Source organism: Phasianus colchicus, unplaced genomic scaffold (genome assembly GCF_987193195.1).
Source record: "Phasianus colchicus unplaced genomic scaffold, bPhaCol1.hap1.1 HAP1_SCAFFOLD_78, whole genome shotgun sequence".
NCBI classification, from domain to species: Eukaryota; Metazoa; Chordata; class Aves; order Galliformes; family Phasianidae; genus Phasianus; species Phasianus colchicus.
Window position 1 is genome coordinate 79,770 of NW_028325251.1, and position 18,027 is coordinate 97,796.

Here is an 18,027-nt window from a genome sequence, read left to right on the forward strand (position 1 = left end):
CATAGATCTGCCACTAACATCATGGTGACTGAAACCAGGAGCTCAGTGTACAGGTAAGTCAGGTTATGGCAAATAATTTTATACTATTTGATACTTTAGCCAAAAACAGTACTGCAAACAGTGAAAAACATGCAGCCATGCTTTCTGTTTTGATAAAGGAATTTGAGACTATATTTCAAGACTGATGAAAAGAATCTTTTTTTCTTTTCTTTTCTTTTTTTTCTTTTCTTTTCTTTTCTTTTCTTTTCTTTTCTTTTCTTTTCTTTTCTTTTCTTTTCTTTTCTTTTCTTTTCTTTTCTTTTCTTTTCTTTTCTTTTCTTTTCTTTTCTTTTCTTTTCTTTTCTTTTCTTTTCTTTTCTTTTTTTCTTTTCTTTTCTTTTCTTTTCTTTTTTTCTTTTGTGTACTCATGACCCTATTTTCAGTTCCCATAAATAAATTACCTGCAAATTTTTAAATGTAATGTGTAGAGTTACAATCACATATTTAACTCAAACATTGATCCTGTCTCTTCATCAGACTTCTGTAAGACCTCTCTTAGCAGAGACAAACATTCCTTGCTTCACCATCCCATCTTATTCATGTCATTGCTCTCTGATTGTACATAAATTTGTGAACAACAGTTATCAAGGATGAAGCACAGAATGAATGAAATTTCATCAAAAGTCTCTCACTAACACCTTGAGAACTCACTAGGAATTGCAACCACTACTATAAAAACAGACTTGTGCATTGATTTCACAGAAATGAAATCAAATATCTTACTAGTTTTATGGTTCCCCACCCCCCCGCCCCCTTTTTAAAAATTAAAAATTGAAATGTTTTGTTACTTACATACATAAACTATATTATATATTTTACAAGAGATGCTCCAAAAATAATGCCTCCTGCTTTATTGTGTTGGCCCATGGTGACAGAGACAGATGTTGAAAGTGTGGTGGTAGAGGCTGAAACTTCCTGACCATATTCCATCACATTTTGTGTGTGACAGATGGAAGCAGGATGGTGGTCTGACAAAATAACCTCTGACACAGAAGTGCATAAGAAGCAAAGGTGGATAATTCAATTCCTCCAGGTGGAAAATTGGCTCTCATTGACATTCACTGGTGATGACTCAACACTGATGAACACCAACAGTGGATGTGAATACGAGTTGGTAGGTGGTAGATTTCAGCAATTATGACAGCTAGTCTCCTCCTCTGGTGCAGGTTTTTACAAGAATGGCCTGTGGTTTCTTGTTCATCCCTGGTGAAAATACACAGCTAGTGGTGGTGATTTTCTTGAAAAAATAGTATTATGAGGCTGAGAATTTGCTCTATCAAATAGTGTTATTATGCTCTTTGTATCTGTTGTAGTTTCCATGGAGACATTACTTGCAGTAACCTACGTACATGTAGCCCACAAAAATTCCTCTTTTCTCAGAACATACCAGGCAAACCAAAAGTATGGAAACCCATGCACCAATCACTAATTCATAGGTCACTCTGAAAGTAATGCTTGCTATTTAGTTACACACAAACTATAATAGAGGTTTATCTAGACATGAACCAGCAGTATGCCCAGGTAGCCAAGAAGGCCAATGGCATACTAGCTTGTACCAGAAATAGTGCTGCCAGCAGGAGCAGGGAAATGATCATCCCTCTGTACTAAGTTATAGAGAGGCTGCATCACAAGTACTGTGTTCAGTTTTTAGCCCCTGACTAGAAGAAAGACACTGAAAGCCTGGAGTTTGTCCAGAGAAGGGCAATTAAACTGGTGAGGGGTCTGGAGCACAAGTCTTATGAGGAGCAGCTGACGGAACTGGGATTGTTTAGTCTGCAAAAGAGGAGGCTCAGGCATGACCTTATTGCTCTCTACAACTACCTGAAAGAAAGTTGTGGCAAGGTGAGCGTCAGCCTCTTCTCCTTTGTAACTAGCAATAGGACTAGAGGGAATGGCTACAAGCTGTGACAGAGGAGTTCAGGTTGGATGTTAGGAAAAGTTTTTTTTCCAAAAGATTGGTCAAGCACTGGGATGGACTGCCCTGGGAGTGGCTAGTTAGATCAGAAAAAGGTAATACTTTCTTTCTCTACTTGAAACAGTCATAGGCTCCACAAAATTCTTCCTGTGGAAGTAAAAGAGATTAAGAAGACTGAGGGGATAGATTCTATAGTGCAAGTTTCCTCATGTCTCTCTATGACATTGTTACTCTACATTCTACTGGAGTAAAAGGCACCTACAGAGCATTTTTATTTCATGTTATTTTTGAACACAATTGATGTAATAGCAGCTTAGTATCACCAAAATAGACATGTCACATCACTGGAAGGTTTTCAGGCTCTTTCCAATTGCCTATATATATATGTACAGATATATATTAATATGTAGATATTTTCATGGATCACCTCAACCTATCATGACTTCCACAGCATTGACTTTGCATCCTATGAAGGAGGTCAAAGGAAAGAATTTAATTTTCTGCTGTTTGTAAAGTCCCCTATGTAGAACATATCACCTTTCCCCTAAGATCAGCTGGTATCTCTTTGTAACATCAGCATAAGTTACCTTGACTGTCAAGCATGTGACTCACATCTAATCAAGACTTTGACTAGATTTTTGTGGGTTTGTGGGTTCTCAATATGTAGCTCATGAAATACAAGTATCCTTTTCATACCTGGATCAGTCTTTCAGTCATGCAGTTATGTTCTTTTCATTATCAATTTACATAAATTAATATCACACACTTTAACAGAGTCAAGTAAAAGTATCACATATTTCTAAAACACGGCCCTGAATATTATGCTTTGAAATCATTCAATTAAAAAAGAAACAGGACTAATCTTTGATTGAGTAGCTTTCTTTTATTCCTAGCTAAGCTACCAGCATGTGCACTGGCCTATATAATAATTCACTATAATAATTCACCTAAAGATTACATAGCAATTATGTTTAAGAGTCATTATGTATAGAAAGATGGTAATGACTTATGTTCCTTCTACAATGACTCTCAGCTATTTAATATCACGATAATAACCATGACAAGAAATGGTACTTAGACAGTAAAACATATTGTTCCTATAATTGAAGCGTAAATATATAATATTTTTCATCCTTAGTCACTAAACTAACTACCATTAATAGGAAAGAGACAGTATATAAGTGTATACATATATGTTTATATATTTGTTTATATATTTACTTAGTGCACGAGAGAGACAGGAAAAGAGGAAGAGAGACAAAAATGTGGTAAGATAGGAAAAAAGTAACTGACAATATTGAAAATAAATATATGCATTTAAATAAGAAATATAAATCTAATTACTTTAAACCTGAATTCTCCACTGTTGGATTTCCTGAGATATGGATAAGCACTATTGACATGTTAAAAATACAACACCACTTTCATCTGGCTAGGAAAATGTATTAGCCCTTAATCCAATATATTTCTGTGATGCCACATTTAAGCAGTTTTCCTCTGAAGAACAATAAATCAGAATATCTCGAAGAAGGTGTTAAAAAATCTGGTGACAAAAGTGACCCCAATTCCAAATCTCAAAGGAAAATAAGTCACCACCCACAGTCTTATTACCTTATTAGACTTGGGTAGGCTTGTTCAGATATTTTTTGCCCTATACTTGTGTCTACTTGAAGAATTTTGTAAATTTTGGTCAGTGAACAAAATCTGTAAAAGAGATTCCTTTTTGAATTCCAAAATAATTCATTTAATTAATTACAAACAATTTTGAATTAGACTCAGACTCCAGAACTTCCCTATTTCCTCTTTTTTCTGGTGACGGAAGTGTAACTATATGTCATGGTTTTAGATTTTTGTTCTCAGTATTCCACATCATAACATCATGTAGTACATGTTAAAGCATTAATGCTCCTGTTCCATGCATAGTAGATACTTCAGGGTACCTGTTTTAGAAGAGAAGAAGAACTATATCCCCCGGAGGACTGCTCACTGTTCTGTTACCATTTCTGCTCAGTGGGAAAGATAAAAACCATTCGTAGATCTCTTGACTTCCCTTTTTTGATTTTCTGGCTCATCTCTGCTCCCAGCCATATCACCTCAGCTTAATTAGAGTAAGGCTTCTATTTTTCAGACACTCTCACTTTAGTTATTAGCTTCAATTCTAATTACGTTATATTATATTGCATTATAGTATGTTATCTTGCATTCTGATATCTTATTTAGTAAATTAGTTTGTTTCTCCTCAGATCATTGCCACTGTGCTGTTTTTAGACCCATCTCCCTACCTTTTTCCCTTTTCCTTTTCCCAGGGCTTGGATTCGCAGGTTCCCCTGCCTCATTAGTCTATTACCTATGTTAGTGTCTGAAAAGTGCTAGAATAGAAGTAGAATAGTGCATAGAGGTGCTCATTCACAAAAACTCAACAGTGATTTCATAACAGCTAATTTAGCTACTTTGATAAACGTTACTGCCTTGAATTACTAAAAAATTCCTGCTAAGAGCAGGTGTCAGTGAATTTACATTGGACAGAATAGCAGTGTACTTTCCAGAGAAATGCTTGTGAATATATCTGAAATCAAGCCAACAATATTCATAGGAAATTTACCATTCACACATATTTCAAAATTGCCAATGGCTTCTACACGATCAACTCTGCACACTTCTTACAAAACATTTCACTGGGATTAAAAATATAAAGGTTCTGTACTAATGATTGCTGGCAATCTTAGGTGAAATTTTTCTCACTTTTTTCACTTACACTAACTCTATTTCATCTGACATACTTTTTAGATTAAAACATTTTTAGAGTGAGGATCTTCACTTTCAGCATTCTTTTCTTAACATATTATGTGAGCCTTATGCTGCTGTATGGGCACTAATGCATATACTAATTCTGTATGACTAAAAAGCATTAACCATGAATCTATCCTTTAAAAGCATCTATCTTTCAAAAACGTAAAATGTATCAAAGAGCCTCTCGCTGGGCTACCATATTCCACACATGTATTTTGTTGTTGTTATTAATCACGGGCACCAAAATATCATTATGAAAATTTAAGCACATAAACAATATATTATCAACATACTGCTCTGATGACCAAGAAGGCCAATGAGTTCATTGAAAAGAGCATGGCCAGAAGGTCCAGGGAGGTGATCTTCCCCCTCTGCTCTGCTCTGGTCAGGCCTCACCTGGAGTACTCTATCCAGGTCTGGGCTTCCCAGTACAAAAAATGCAGGGATCTCCTGGAGATAGTCCAGCAGAGGACCACAAGTGACCTGGAGAGTCTCCCCTATGAGGAAAGGCTAGGTAACCTGAATCTTTTCAGCCTTGAGAAAAGAAGACTGAGAGGGGATCTTATTAATGTCTATAAATATCTTAAGTGTGGGAGTCAAAGGGACATGGCCAACCTCTTTTCAGCAGTCCATGGGGACAGAACAAGGGGAAATGGCCATAAAGTTGAGCATAGGAAGTTCCGAACCAATAAGCGAAAGAACTTCTTCACAATGAGGGTTACAGAGTACTGGAACATGTTGCCCAGAGCTTTTCTTCAGAGGAGGGGAGTTACATTCAGCTAGATTGAGTCAAGGTTAGATATCATGGGGAAGACAGAGACCCCCATGCTTTCTGGGAACGCATCCTCATGGGGACAGTCTTTTTCTCCCAGCTGGAAGATGTCCATGCTGCAGCATGTGTCTGGTGCCGCTTGTGCTCCTGTCACTGAGCCCCTCTGAGAAAAGCCAGGCTTCATGATCTTCCACAATCCTAGTAAGCATCTGTAGGTAACACTCACTTTTTTTAATACTGATTGTAGGCAGTTCCCTCAGCCTTTGCTGTGACTGCTGGGTGCCCTGGACTCTCACCAGCCCTGGCTGAGCTCTTGCTCCATGTGGCAATGTCTTTTTCATACCAGGGACACCAGGTAGGGACTTAAGAATCCACATGCAGATTCTCAAGGTCCAAAAGGGGGGAAAAAATAGAGAGAGAAATATGTGTTGTTTTTGTTGTTTTTGTGAGTTCGTTTTCTTAAGTATTACTCATTTTTTATTTATTGAATCAATTGTTCAATATGCCTCATCTTGAAAAGATGACCTTCATGCTGAACTTCAGGCTGCTTCATGTCAGAACCAAAGTCATCTTCTCCACATGAGTAGCCACTTCTGTAACTTGTTTGACACATTCTCAGGGCCCCAGTCAGCTCAGGTCCTTCTGCTGGATTCCTTCTGTTGTCCTGGCACAGCAGCTCAGAGAATGCTGGTCTCTGCCTTCCCCTATTCCTGAGGACTTGGGGAAGAAGAAATGACAGATTTTGGCAAGGGAAAAGGATGGAGATGCGAAGGATGGTCTCACAGGAGCTTTTGTTGTCAAAAGAATTACCAGGAATGGCCATGTGAGCCTGCAAGGTGGTACTGGAGTTGGGACTCCGCCAGCTAGTGGTAAACTTATGGGATGGATAGTTTGGTGCCAAGACAGAGGTGGCCATCTGGAGAGAGGTGGACAGGACCCTGCCTGGCCACCAGAGCACACAGCTAATTTGAGCTGAAGGGGAAATACTTTGTCCAGTAAAGATCCCAGTAAATCCTGGGAAAGCATCCTTCAGGAATAATATTGCAATATTTTTTGGAATTTGGAATACTTCTTTCTTTCCAGACTTTTTCTGATAATTTGAAAATTTTACACCAATCTATATAAGTCGATAATTATTAAACTTGCTTTTAGCTTTTACATTATACAGTTTTTAATTTTTTACTTGTAAATTTACTTTCCCTCTTAAAAGCTCAAAACATATCCTGATTGTGTTTTATCAAAAAACAAATAAGTGAATAAAATATATAAACAGGTAATTTCTCTAAAATTAGAAATCTGTTACTCAATTTTCAGGCACATAAGAAGCTGGCTTATCTACAATGTATCTTTCAATTTTAATGGATGTTTGTGAGTCAAAGAATCAGTGGGATCATATCTAAAGTATGCTTCTGCATAATCTTCACACATTAGCATTAAAAATAATCCTTATACATACCTAGGTGCAATTTTCCTTGATTTTTTTTTTTTTTTTAAGAGAACAACAGTAGTTCACAGCTTGAAGCAAGCACAATATTAAAAATCATAAAATAAAATTACAATAGTTTTTCTTAACATTGTTTCTAATAAGTTGCATAACTCATCAGAAGATATAAAAATCTTCACGTGGAAGATACATTTATTCAGTATATTCTATCATTGCTGTTTCAAAGTGTATTAGTTACTGTAAGCTTTCAGGTATTATTTATTTTTTTCCCTCAAGATTTAGCTTTTTGACCTCAAACATTAGTGAAAGATGCAGTCAGGATTAGCAGGTTCTAAACTGTATTGACTCTCAGGGAAAAAAAAAGCACTGAAGTTTCTGTTCAGATTCTATCTGAAGAGACTGCTGATCAGTTCTTTATTAGAAAAATTTCCATTTTTAGTGAACTTTTGTCATAGGAAATACAGACAAAAATAATAGCTATTTAATAATATATTACAAACTACCAAAATAAAAACATCAGAAGAAAGCTAGAAATTACTTCATCAAAAGTTACTATAGGAAGTAGATTAATTATCTGTTAATATATATTCTGCTGGTCCTATCGTCTGATTTCTTGACTGAACAAGCCTACACATGCACTGTGATGCTGAAAATGCTTATCACTATTTATAGACAAGATTATTCCTTCCCTGTCTGTTGAACACGTGGATCGTACCAGTGCAGCTATTGTGGCTGCAGTAGGGGTGGAAGACAAAGGGAGTTTTCTTCATGACAGCAACACCAGCCACTTGCTTCAAGGTGTATAAATGTTGAGGAGATGGAGAACACTTGCTGTCAGAAATCATGGCAGCTGTACAGAATCTAGTTGTATTTTGGGGATGGTTCTTGTAACCAGTTGATTTTATGACACTGTCCTACTCAAGAGTCTAAAGTGCATGATAGAAGAAAGCTGGGAAAATGCTTCTCCTTACTATTTTTCACTTGCAGATTCTTTCTTTAGGGATTCTTTCCAAAAGGAGATTTTGGGGATTGAGGCAGTTGAAGAAAGAGTGAAGCCAGGGGGCAGTCCCTGTGGAGAGGACCCCAGGAACTGAGCTTCCCCACCACTGTCTCAATGAGAAGACAGACGCAGTTCCCATTCCTGCTCTGCATATGGAAAAGTATGGCTGGATTTATTTGTTTGGGTTTTCTTCCTTTCTCTCATTTTGAAGGGGAAAAGCTGGAGCAGGGGGAGCACTACTGGTCCTTTGTTACCTCCATAACCGGTTGGATTCTGCATGTGCTGCAACAGGACAGCATTGCCAGGCTCCTTAACCTGCTGGGGCAGGGTGGGAGCAAAGAGCGTGAACTGCCCTCCTGCCAGCTGCACCTAGTTATGGTTTGCCAGGTCCCTGCTGCCCTGAATTTCACCTGAAAGGTTTGTTCTAGCTGCTTGCAGTAGTAAAATTTAGGGAAGAAATGGAAGTCAAGAGCTAAGGCTCTGCACAATAACTTTGCGTGGATTGAACTGCGGCACCTGAAGACTGTTTCCTGAATAATGCTGGCATTTTGCAGGTGTGTTGGTTTAACCCACTGAACTGATGTCTGTGAGCGCCAGTCTTCTCCACCTGAACAGTAAGAAAGCTGGGATATGCCCAGAAATTGCAGCAGTTGCTGTGAATACTCTCCCAAATGTTTGTTTCCTTTAGTGGTAGCTAATGACTCAGCACTGTGATATCCTGTCTCTGGCACGATCTGGAACGCTGCATCTCTTTGCAGATGTTGGGTGCCCATTTCCATGGACCCTCCTTTCTTTCTCTCCTCAGAAGCAGCACAGTGCGGTTCCCTGCGTTAGGGAGCAGCAGCCAGCAGGCTGCCAGAATGCCAGCTGGGCCTTGCAGCGCGCAAAGGGACGTGTTGGGGATGGACCATCCTTAGCACCACGCAAAAGTGAGTCTCTTCAGTCCTCTGTCGTGAAGTATGGAAGAATGCATTTTAAGTATTACTTCTGAGCGGGTGCAGGACTGTAGGGATGTCAGGTAACCATGGTGGAAGCACTGGGGAGGCCGACAGCAGCAGCTGATGGCAGCAGTGTGACAGAAGGCCGTGTATAAGTGGTGGTGCTCAGAGCTGAGTGCATTCCTGAGAAAGGCACTCTTGACTTTATGGCGTTTTCTTTCACCTAGTGATATGTAGAAAGTTAGTGAAGAAAGGAACAACAAGAACAAAAATACCCTACTGCAAGGGCAACTGCATTTGGATATTTACAGCATGCTAGAGCGTTATGTGAGAACCAAGAACTCCGTGACCTGTAGGATGCAATGTCTTCTGAGAGATTATTGGAGGACTTTGTGGACGGAGACGTGTTTAGCTCACTCTGCATCATCTACACTGCCTAAGGAAGTTACACTGCAGTAAGAAAACCATGCTCTCTGAAAGCACAGTTTCCCATTGAGAAGAATTATTTGGCTGACCACCTTGGGGTCAAACTATAAAGCGGATTACAGGGCAAGTACAAGGGGCGAGACAAACACGCCTAAGGCATGGTTTATTACTTCTCAAAGTAGAAATTAAGAAAGGATTAGCTGAACTTCTCCCTAGAAATGCCTGTTAGTTTTGCTGGAATCCTTAGTGACTAATTCAGACAGACATCTGTGCTGCAAATGTCTGTAACTGTATGGATGAAGTTTATGATCTGCACGTCCTGTAAAGCTATAGCTACATTGTCTTTGATTTTTACTTAACAGATTGCAATGTCTTGCCTATGCTATATGAATTGCAAAGCTTGCCTGCAAGCTGGATCATCCAGCAGCTTTCACACTCTCCCTTTGTGGAAATGTAATCAACTCATTCAATGGTGGGATCATGAATGAGTCCAACGAGAAGGCAGCATCAACAGTGAAAGTTTGACTATAAACTGAAATAATGAATTACCATGGTTGAAGCTGAACCAGTAGTCCAGTAATAGTTCTATGAAGTCTCAACACCTACCAGATACTTTCTAATGAATTTAAAAGATTCTTAATGATAACTTCATAGTGCATGAATTGGTTCCTTTACACAGGTTGGTTCTTCCTTAACTTATTCCATACAGGTTTTAGTATCACTCTAGGGATTTTTTTTGATAGAAAAGGACTTCTTGAAGGTTATCACTTGTACATTATGCTTTTACATAACGTACAGTGTGGATTTGTTCCTAAGAAAATTGCATGAACAAAACGAGGAACAAATAAACTTTCATTTATTTCTTTCAAATTTTTTTTTTTTAAATATGTATTTGCTGACCAACTTCCACACGGAGCTTTTGATCTCCTTGTTACAGCATGTAGATCATGGGATTAGTCAAGGGAAGACAACCGTATGGAAAAGAAAGGTTTCCCAATGGAAACCTTTTCCATTGGGACAGCCTCAGAGGGTAGGACATATATGTAGACAGCTGGGCCAAGCATGACAAAAACAACGATGATGTGGGAAATGCAGGTGGAGGTTATTTTGTTCTTTGTTTTGGTGTGTCTGGAGCTTCAGCAAGAGGATTATGTAGGAGATGAGGAGAAGTGCAAAGCACATGACAATGACAACTCCATTGTTGAGGAACATCAGAAGTTCCACCGTGTAAGGTCAGCACAGGCCAAGTTCGCCAACTGACGCACATCACAGACAAAGTCGTCCAGGACGTTGGGGCCACAGAAGGGGAGCTTGATGGTGAGAGCAAATAGAATGACGCCATGAATGAAGCCACCGCCCCACAAAGCTCCAGCCAGGGCACAGCATACAGTCCTGTTCACAAGCATGGTGTAGTGGAGAGGTTTGCAAATAGCAACGTAACGGTCACAGGCTATGGCCAACAGCAGGAAAGCTGCTGCTGCTCCCAGGAAGTGAAGAAACAAAGGCTGGGTCAATCAGGCCTTGTAGGAGTTGATCTTAGGATTTGAGAAAAAGTCAGCCAGCATTTTGGGTGGGGTCACAGAACAGTAGCAGATATCCAAGAATGCCAGATTAGCCAGGAAAAAATGCATGGGTGATCCCAGCTGGGAATCCCCCTGAATTGTGAGAATGATAAGGATGTTGCTTGGGAGAATTATGATGTAGAACAGGAGGAAGAAGAAGAAGGGAATTGACTGGACTTTGTGGGATTGAGACAATCCTAGCAGAATAAACTCTCTAACTACAGTTTTCATGCTCCATTTTGACTCTTGCAAGCCCTGAAAAACAGACAGCAATAAACACACAATGCCAATATGTTGCAATATTTAGCAACTTAGGCTACGCTTAGGCTACTGAAAATGCACATCCTGTGACCGTTACCTGGTTTTATGGAGGACCACATCCCTGTATGTAAAGGAATATCAGATTTATTGGGCCATACCATACGGCAGGCCGCCATTAACCATTCTATTATTGAATGGTTTTCATCATTATATTGATTACCTGCATATAATCTCTGTCTAAGAACAGGATGGACGGTCATTGTGGCCAATTTGGCTATTTCCAGGCCATTCACCAGAACACTTTCTGCCCCAGAATCCCATAGTCTTAATAACCAAGCCGGTACACTTTCTCTAGGTTTCTGCCTGAATCGTTGGACTAAGTCCATCAGTTCTGTTGCCGTGTACGGTTGGGCTGTTACGTGCAAGTGGGTTTGAGCGGGGGGCCACTGATCAGGCGGCACCCCTGCTGGTCTGTCCTGTACCTTTTTTGTTTTTTGAGATATAACAGGATGGATTTCTAGTGCGTCCGTCAAAATTGGGGATTCAAGATCCGATTTAGATGGTTTATTTTCCTGATCAACACAGTCCGTTGATTCAGGAGCCTGGTCATTGTTTATTGAAATACTACGAACTTGACCTATTGGAAGACGTAGAATTGGTTTTTTTTCCTGTTAATAGGCCAAGTTCCTGTTCTAATTTTTCAATACGATCTTTTAAAAGTTCATTTTCATTCACTGAAGTATTATTCCTTATTTCGGCATTGTTTAAAGCATTTAATAGTGGCCATGCCACTGTAGAAGCAGCTAATTGTCTTTCTCTAGTGACTAATATATCTTTGCCTAGTCCCTGAAAGTAATCCGCTAGGCAATATGGGGAAACGTTTCCCACAACACTTAGGGGACCCATTTTTCAATGATAGTTGCCAATTCATAATAAGGGGATCCCGCAAATCCTGGGATCTGCCCTGGAATTATCTTATCTAGGGGGGTAGTGTTCTCCCCCTTGAACCATTTACAGAAATTCCAAAGAAAGGACATAGTGTAAGTTTCAGTATATTCGGCTTGCCTGCCTGGCTCGCCAAGTGTATAATCAATGAAAATTATATAAAGGAATATTATATAATTTAATAATATTAAGATGTTATAGTAATGAAATAAGCAAGAGAGTTAGGCACAGCAAGACAAAGAGAATAAATAGAAGGCTCACCCGTGTCGTGGGCTCGCTCAGGAAAGACCAGTGGAGTGGATCTTCCGAAGAGAGAGAGAGAGATCCTTCCCCACTGGTAGTCAGCTCTTGAATGGGTCTAGGAGAGGTGGAGCCAGGCTCCACCCCTTCCTGCAGCACAGCTGAATTGCTTTCACTTGTGCTCCCAGGGCTGCCTCATTGCTCGCCTCAGGTGACTAATCAGAGGTTCAGGCTGTGACTCAGCAGTTCCCATACACTGAAGTAATCTACCTGGACTTGTGCAAGGCTTTGATATGGTCTCACTCCACATCCTTATCTCTGATTTGGAGATACGTGGATTTGAAAAGTGGATTAGTAGCTGGCTGTATGATTGCAGCCTGAGGGTTGTGGTCAGCAGCTCTGTGTCCAGGTGGAGGCTAACAATAAGTGGTTATATTAAGGAATCCCTCAGGGTTCCATCTTGGGACTGCTGTTTTTAATATCTTTGTGGGTGATCAAATAAATTCTTCACTGTGGGGGCTGTCAGGCACAGGAAGAGGTCCCCCAGAAAGGTTTTGGATTGCCCCATCCTATGAGGCATTCAGGGCCAGGGTGGATGTGGCTCTGGGCAACCTGATCTACTGCATGACAACCCTTCCCATGGCAGAGAGGTTGGAACTGTATGATCTTTAATATCGCTCCAACCTAAACCAGTCTATGATTCTCTGAATCTAACTCGGTTCAGTTGGTCAATCTGGGACCCAAATAAATATCTGTATAAACATGCCAAGGCAGCCTAACACAAGTGCACGTGGCTGGCACAGGATGGATCCCCTTCCACCCCAGTGCAAGGAGAAAGGATGAGGAAAAGCAGACAGGTTCTCAATGCCTTTTTTACATCTGTCTTTAATAGTCAGGCCCGTTATTCTCAGGGTACTCAGCCCCCTGAACTGGAAGACAGGGTGGGGAGCAGAATAAACCCTCCACAATTCAGAATAAAACAGCACGTGACCTGCTGCTCCACCCGGGCTGTCACACATCCGTGGGATTGGACTGGATCCACCTGAGGGTACTGAGGGAGTTGGTGGACGTGGCATCCTAGCAGCCCTAATCAATCAGGGAGTTCCCAGGTGACCGAATACTTGCTAATGTGGTGCCCATCTACGAGAAGGATCATCCTGATGTCCTCCTATGACTACATACCCACCTGGTGGATGAGATGCTGTGGGTGGAAGCTACCTGGACTGGAGCAAAGCCTCTGACACCGCCTCCTGTAGCATTCTCCTGGAGAAGCTGGCAGTCCATGGCTGGGATGGGTACACTCTTTGCTGAGTAAAAAACTGCTAGGAGGGCCAGGCCCAGAGAGATCCAGATGGAGTCCAGTTCTGAGAGGCGTTCCTCAGGGGTCGGCGCTGCAGCCTGTCCTGTTCAGTGTATTCACTGACGAGTCGGATGAGGGAATTGGGTGCACCCTCAGTAAGTTTGCAGATGACACCAAGTTAGGAGGAAGCGTCCCACAGACGGACTGAGATAGGCTGAATCACTGGGCTGACTGCAACTGCATGAGCTTTAAGAACGTCAAGAGCTGAGTGCTGCTTTTCGGCTACAGAAACCCCAGGCACCGTCACTACAGGCTTGGGGCAGAGCGGCTGTAAGGCTGCACGGACGAAAAGGGTCTGGGGTGCTGGTGACAGCCGGCAGTGCCCTCCAGTGGCCAAGGAGCCCAATGGCAGCCTGAAATGGGGCAGTCAGGAGCGGGGATGCGATCGTCGCTGTGATTTGCTAGTGGCCCCAGGGGATCTAAATTGCTAGCGGTTGTCCTTGTCCCATCAACTGCAGCCCAGCCCAGCCCAGCCGCTCCCTACAAGAAGACATGGCGGCCCTGGAGTGTATCCACAGAGGGGCACCAAAGCTGGGAGGGGTCTGGAGCGCAAGACTTAACGGGGAGTGGGAGAGGGAGCTGGGATGGTTCCGTGTGGAGAAGAGGAGGCTCAGGGCAGACCTTATCGCTCCGTCCAGCTACCTGGAGGGAGGTTACAGTGAGATGGGACCTCTTCTCCCAGGTAAATAGCAATAGGACTACGGGGAATGGCCTCACATTGCACCATGGGAGGTTCAGATTGGATATTAAGAAAAGTTTCTCCCAGAAGGGGTGGCGAGGCATTGGCACAGGCTGCCCAGGGAAGCGGTGGAGTCTCTGGAGGTGCGTAAGGAAAGGGTAGCTGTGGTGCTTCAGGACAGGGTTTGTTGGGCAGTGTTGGTGGCAGGTGGATGGTTAGACTGGATGAGCTTTCCAACCTTAATGATTCCGTGATTCTCCTCTCAGTACCTTACGTTCGCAGAAGTAGCACTAAATATACCGTGGATCTTTCTAAAGTGCAGAAGGTTACAGTGAGCTGTGTCTGTTCCATAATGTTCTTCCATTGGCTCTGGAGCATCGTTCTCCAATTGATGTGGATCCAGGGTGGATCCAGGGTGTCCCTTAAGGAGACCTGCATAGGCAGGAAGAGCAGTTGCTTAATCTGACACTGCATGGACAACGTGACTGCCCATCTCCCCAGCCCTGTCTGCTTAATGCCACCTGGCACTTGCCTTGCTTTTCCTTACATCAGACTTCTCTTCTAAAGTCTGCACTGAATGTTTCAGATCCTTTGTAGCAGCTGCCACCTGCTCTCCTCAGAGGACACGGGTGCAGAAGGGTTTCTCTTACCTTTAAACAAAGAACAGTAAGCGTAACAAAGCGTAACACAGGTTACCAAGAAATAGAACGTACTCCTCAGCTGTATGCCTCCACTGAAGTTCTCCTTCCCAAAAGATGACTGTACAAGAAATATGTCACGTACATAGATAGGAAATGATAAATATTAATATGAAAGGCATATTAATTAAACAGTTAGCTGGCTAAGGACACAGTGAGACAAACTGCTAAGGAGGGACAAACATTAGCTCCCTGAAACTCAAAGAACTGCACTCATTAAAAGGGCTATAAATGATCAGAGATTAAGGGGAGAGGAAATTGGGATAACAATAGAAACTGCAAAGGTTGAGACAGGCAGCTGGAAAGGTGGCTTCCAACGTGGTCAGCCTAATCAGGGCAGGTGGAAATACCTGTAAAATGAGGGCAGTTACATGCACAGAATGAGAGAGAGTTGTCAGTGCAAGAACAGCGGAAGATTGGTTTTTCTTTCCATACAGTGAATATCCATCCTGAAAGGTCACGTTTTCTCATGATAGAAATTCCACTTATTGTGTGCGTGTTTCACTGACAGGATTGAACCAGGGCAGCTCATGAGGAGGTGCTGAGTGTTTGAAAAACACTGAAGATGACTTCAGGTTTTCAAGCAGAGCTCCACCGTGTGACCACAAGCAGCCGGTGCCATCTCGAGAGGCCCTGGTGTTCCTGAGGTACCTGCCTGGGACTAACAGTTGTCAGAGAGAACCTGCAGGAGACCAGAGCCCTTTGGGACTGCAGATGGAGCCTGGAAGGAGAGCCTCAAGGGATCTGATTGCTAGCAGTTGTCTTTGTCCCTGTACTGCAGCCCAGCCCGGCACTAAATCCCCCCCCCCACAATAAGACAGTGGATCGTTGGGGATGATCCACAGTTGACGTGGCCACTGGAATCCAAGAAACTCTTCCTGGTTCTTAGTAGATATCCAGATATCCACGAAACGTTCTGGATTATCTGTGGCAAACTCAGACTGAAAGAGTTGAGTGCAGGTCACGCCAAGTAACTGTGGTAGAATCCATTATTTGGGAAGAACATCTCCTTCCAGCTAGGGAAGTTAAATGGAACAGTGTGAAAAGATCCATCCGGCCAATCCTCTGAGTAAGGGAAAATCAAATGTTGGTTGGGCTTGATGTTCTTAGAGGTCTTCTCCAACTTCAGTTCTTCTGGGATTCTAGGACAATAGGACTCTGGGATTCGGGCATGATATTAGGATTCCCCCCTTGGGGCTCGGTGCCATTGGGTTCCCAGCACTTAGTGCCCTTCCCCTGATCCCTGGCTCCTTCCCATGCCCTGGAGCCAAGGTAGGGGCTGGCTGCATGCCAGGCTCAGCCTGTGCCAGGGGACTCTGCCAAGCCCAGGGGCATTTGGGAACGTGAGGGGGGTCCCAAGAGAATAAATGCAGCCCTGGCTTCTTGCAGCCTCACCCAGCTCCCAGCGTACAGTGGAAGATGAAAGCAGTTGCTGTCATCGTGCTCCTGCTCCTCGCCTCCATGTGCCTCCAGGCACAGGCTAGGGTGTGCAGACGGCTTCTTGGTAACGGGCTGGCTCGCAACCACTTTCTCCTTGGGTTCCCTTGCTTCCATTTGTTTTTGCTCATGGGTTAAGTGGATTAGACAGCTTTTAGTAAATTGAGGCACAGTCCAATAATGTTTGCCTTCTGCCACTATAGCACAATACATTTGATTTTCCCTTACTCAGAGGATTGTGCTATAGCAAAAACAAATGGTCTAAGCGGAGTGAAGGACACTGATTTGTGACGTAACATGAGGAAGACAGTAGATTGCTGATGTAAGAACTGTCATGCTTGTGCCCTGACCAGTGCTGATTATGCTGGAGTAAAAGCCTCAGGCCAGCACCAGTGTACCGAAGGCCCAGGGGAATGACTGCAGATTGACTTTGCAGGACTCCAGCCCACGACAGCTCAGAGCAACAAATGCATCTTGGTATTAGTAGTTCCTTTTTGCAACGGGGCAGTAGCCATTTATCCCTTCACAAATGCCAGTGCTGAGAAACCAAAGGCTCTACAATATCGTTTGTATAACTCTATGTGTAGAGAAAATGGCTTTGATCCAGAAAGCTAATAGTATAGACAGATAACAGAGAAGGCAGAATACCAGAAGGCATGCCACAACAGCAAAATGACACATCAGTGACAATGAGCTTGTCTTTCTCTGTTTATTTCAAATGTGTTTTTTTCTCTCTTCTGCATTGATTGCCATATTGTAGAAAGGATTGAAGGGAATAAAAAGCTAAATATATTAGAATATATAGAATATAGATAGATAGATAGATAGATAGATAGATAGATAATATATAGATATAGATAGATACTATAGATAATATAGATAATACAGATAATATAGATAGATAATATAGATAATATATAGAATATATATATTAGTCAGGAAGAAAATGAATGTAAGCAACCTCAAAAACACTTCTTTATTTTTTGCATAAGCTTGACTTAGTAAAAGGTGCTCCTTTTCTGTAGGTATGAAACAACGGATACACCAGGAAATTTTGGCTGACCTCCCCAGGTCACAGCCTTTAAAGGGATCATTAATTGCAATGGAGAAAGATTTTGGTGGGCTACATCAAGGGGAAAATGAAAAAGCTTTGTTAGGATTATAAAGCACCAGGACTACAGCACCCTCTTATGGCTTCAATTCAAATGGACTGGGTGCCCTGCCACTGGCTGGGAGGGCGGGTAGAAGGCAAGGCCAAGTGAGGAGGAATTGAAGGAAGAATGGAGGGAGGGATGGAGGGAAGAAGAGATGGAGGGAGAGGGAAGCAGAGGGCAGGGGCTGCAGCTGCCCCACGGGGAGAGTGCAGGAGGGACAGAATGCATCCAAACGGCACCAAAAGGAGTCAGAAATTGTGCTCCAGAGGACACTGGGTGCTACCTCTGGTGGGCTGTCCCCCCCCAGCGTCACTCAGTGCCATCTCCTCGACTTCAGTACTGTGTTCAACCCACTGGATATCACAGA

General features: G+C 42.4%; 1 long non-coding RNA gene and 1 pseudogene across 4 annotated transcripts; one reads left to right on the plus strand and one right to left on the minus strand.

Moving 5' to 3' along the window:
* Positions 1 to 7,524: 7,524 nt before the first annotated feature.
* Positions 7,525 to 17,576, plus strand: LOC149911602 (uncharacterized). 4 transcript variants are annotated; one of them, XR_016463113.1, is made up of 4 exons: positions 7,525 to 8,889; positions 15,581 to 16,138; positions 16,459 to 16,983; positions 17,532 to 17,576. It is a non-coding gene; the product is annotated as an uncharacterized LOC149911602 (long non-coding RNA). The 4 variants fall into 4 exon arrangements; XR_016463111.1 differs by lacking the exon at positions 17,532 to 17,576 and having other exon boundaries at positions 7,527 to 8,889; positions 16,459 to 17,296; XR_016463114.1 differs by lacking the exon at positions 16,459 to 16,983 and having other exon boundaries at positions 7,531 to 8,889; positions 15,581 to 15,716; positions 17,532 to 17,575.
* On the minus strand, positions 8,896 to 12,246 carry LOC149911603 (olfactory receptor 4N2-like; annotated as a pseudogene).
* Positions 17,577 to 18,027: the final 451 nt, after the last annotated feature.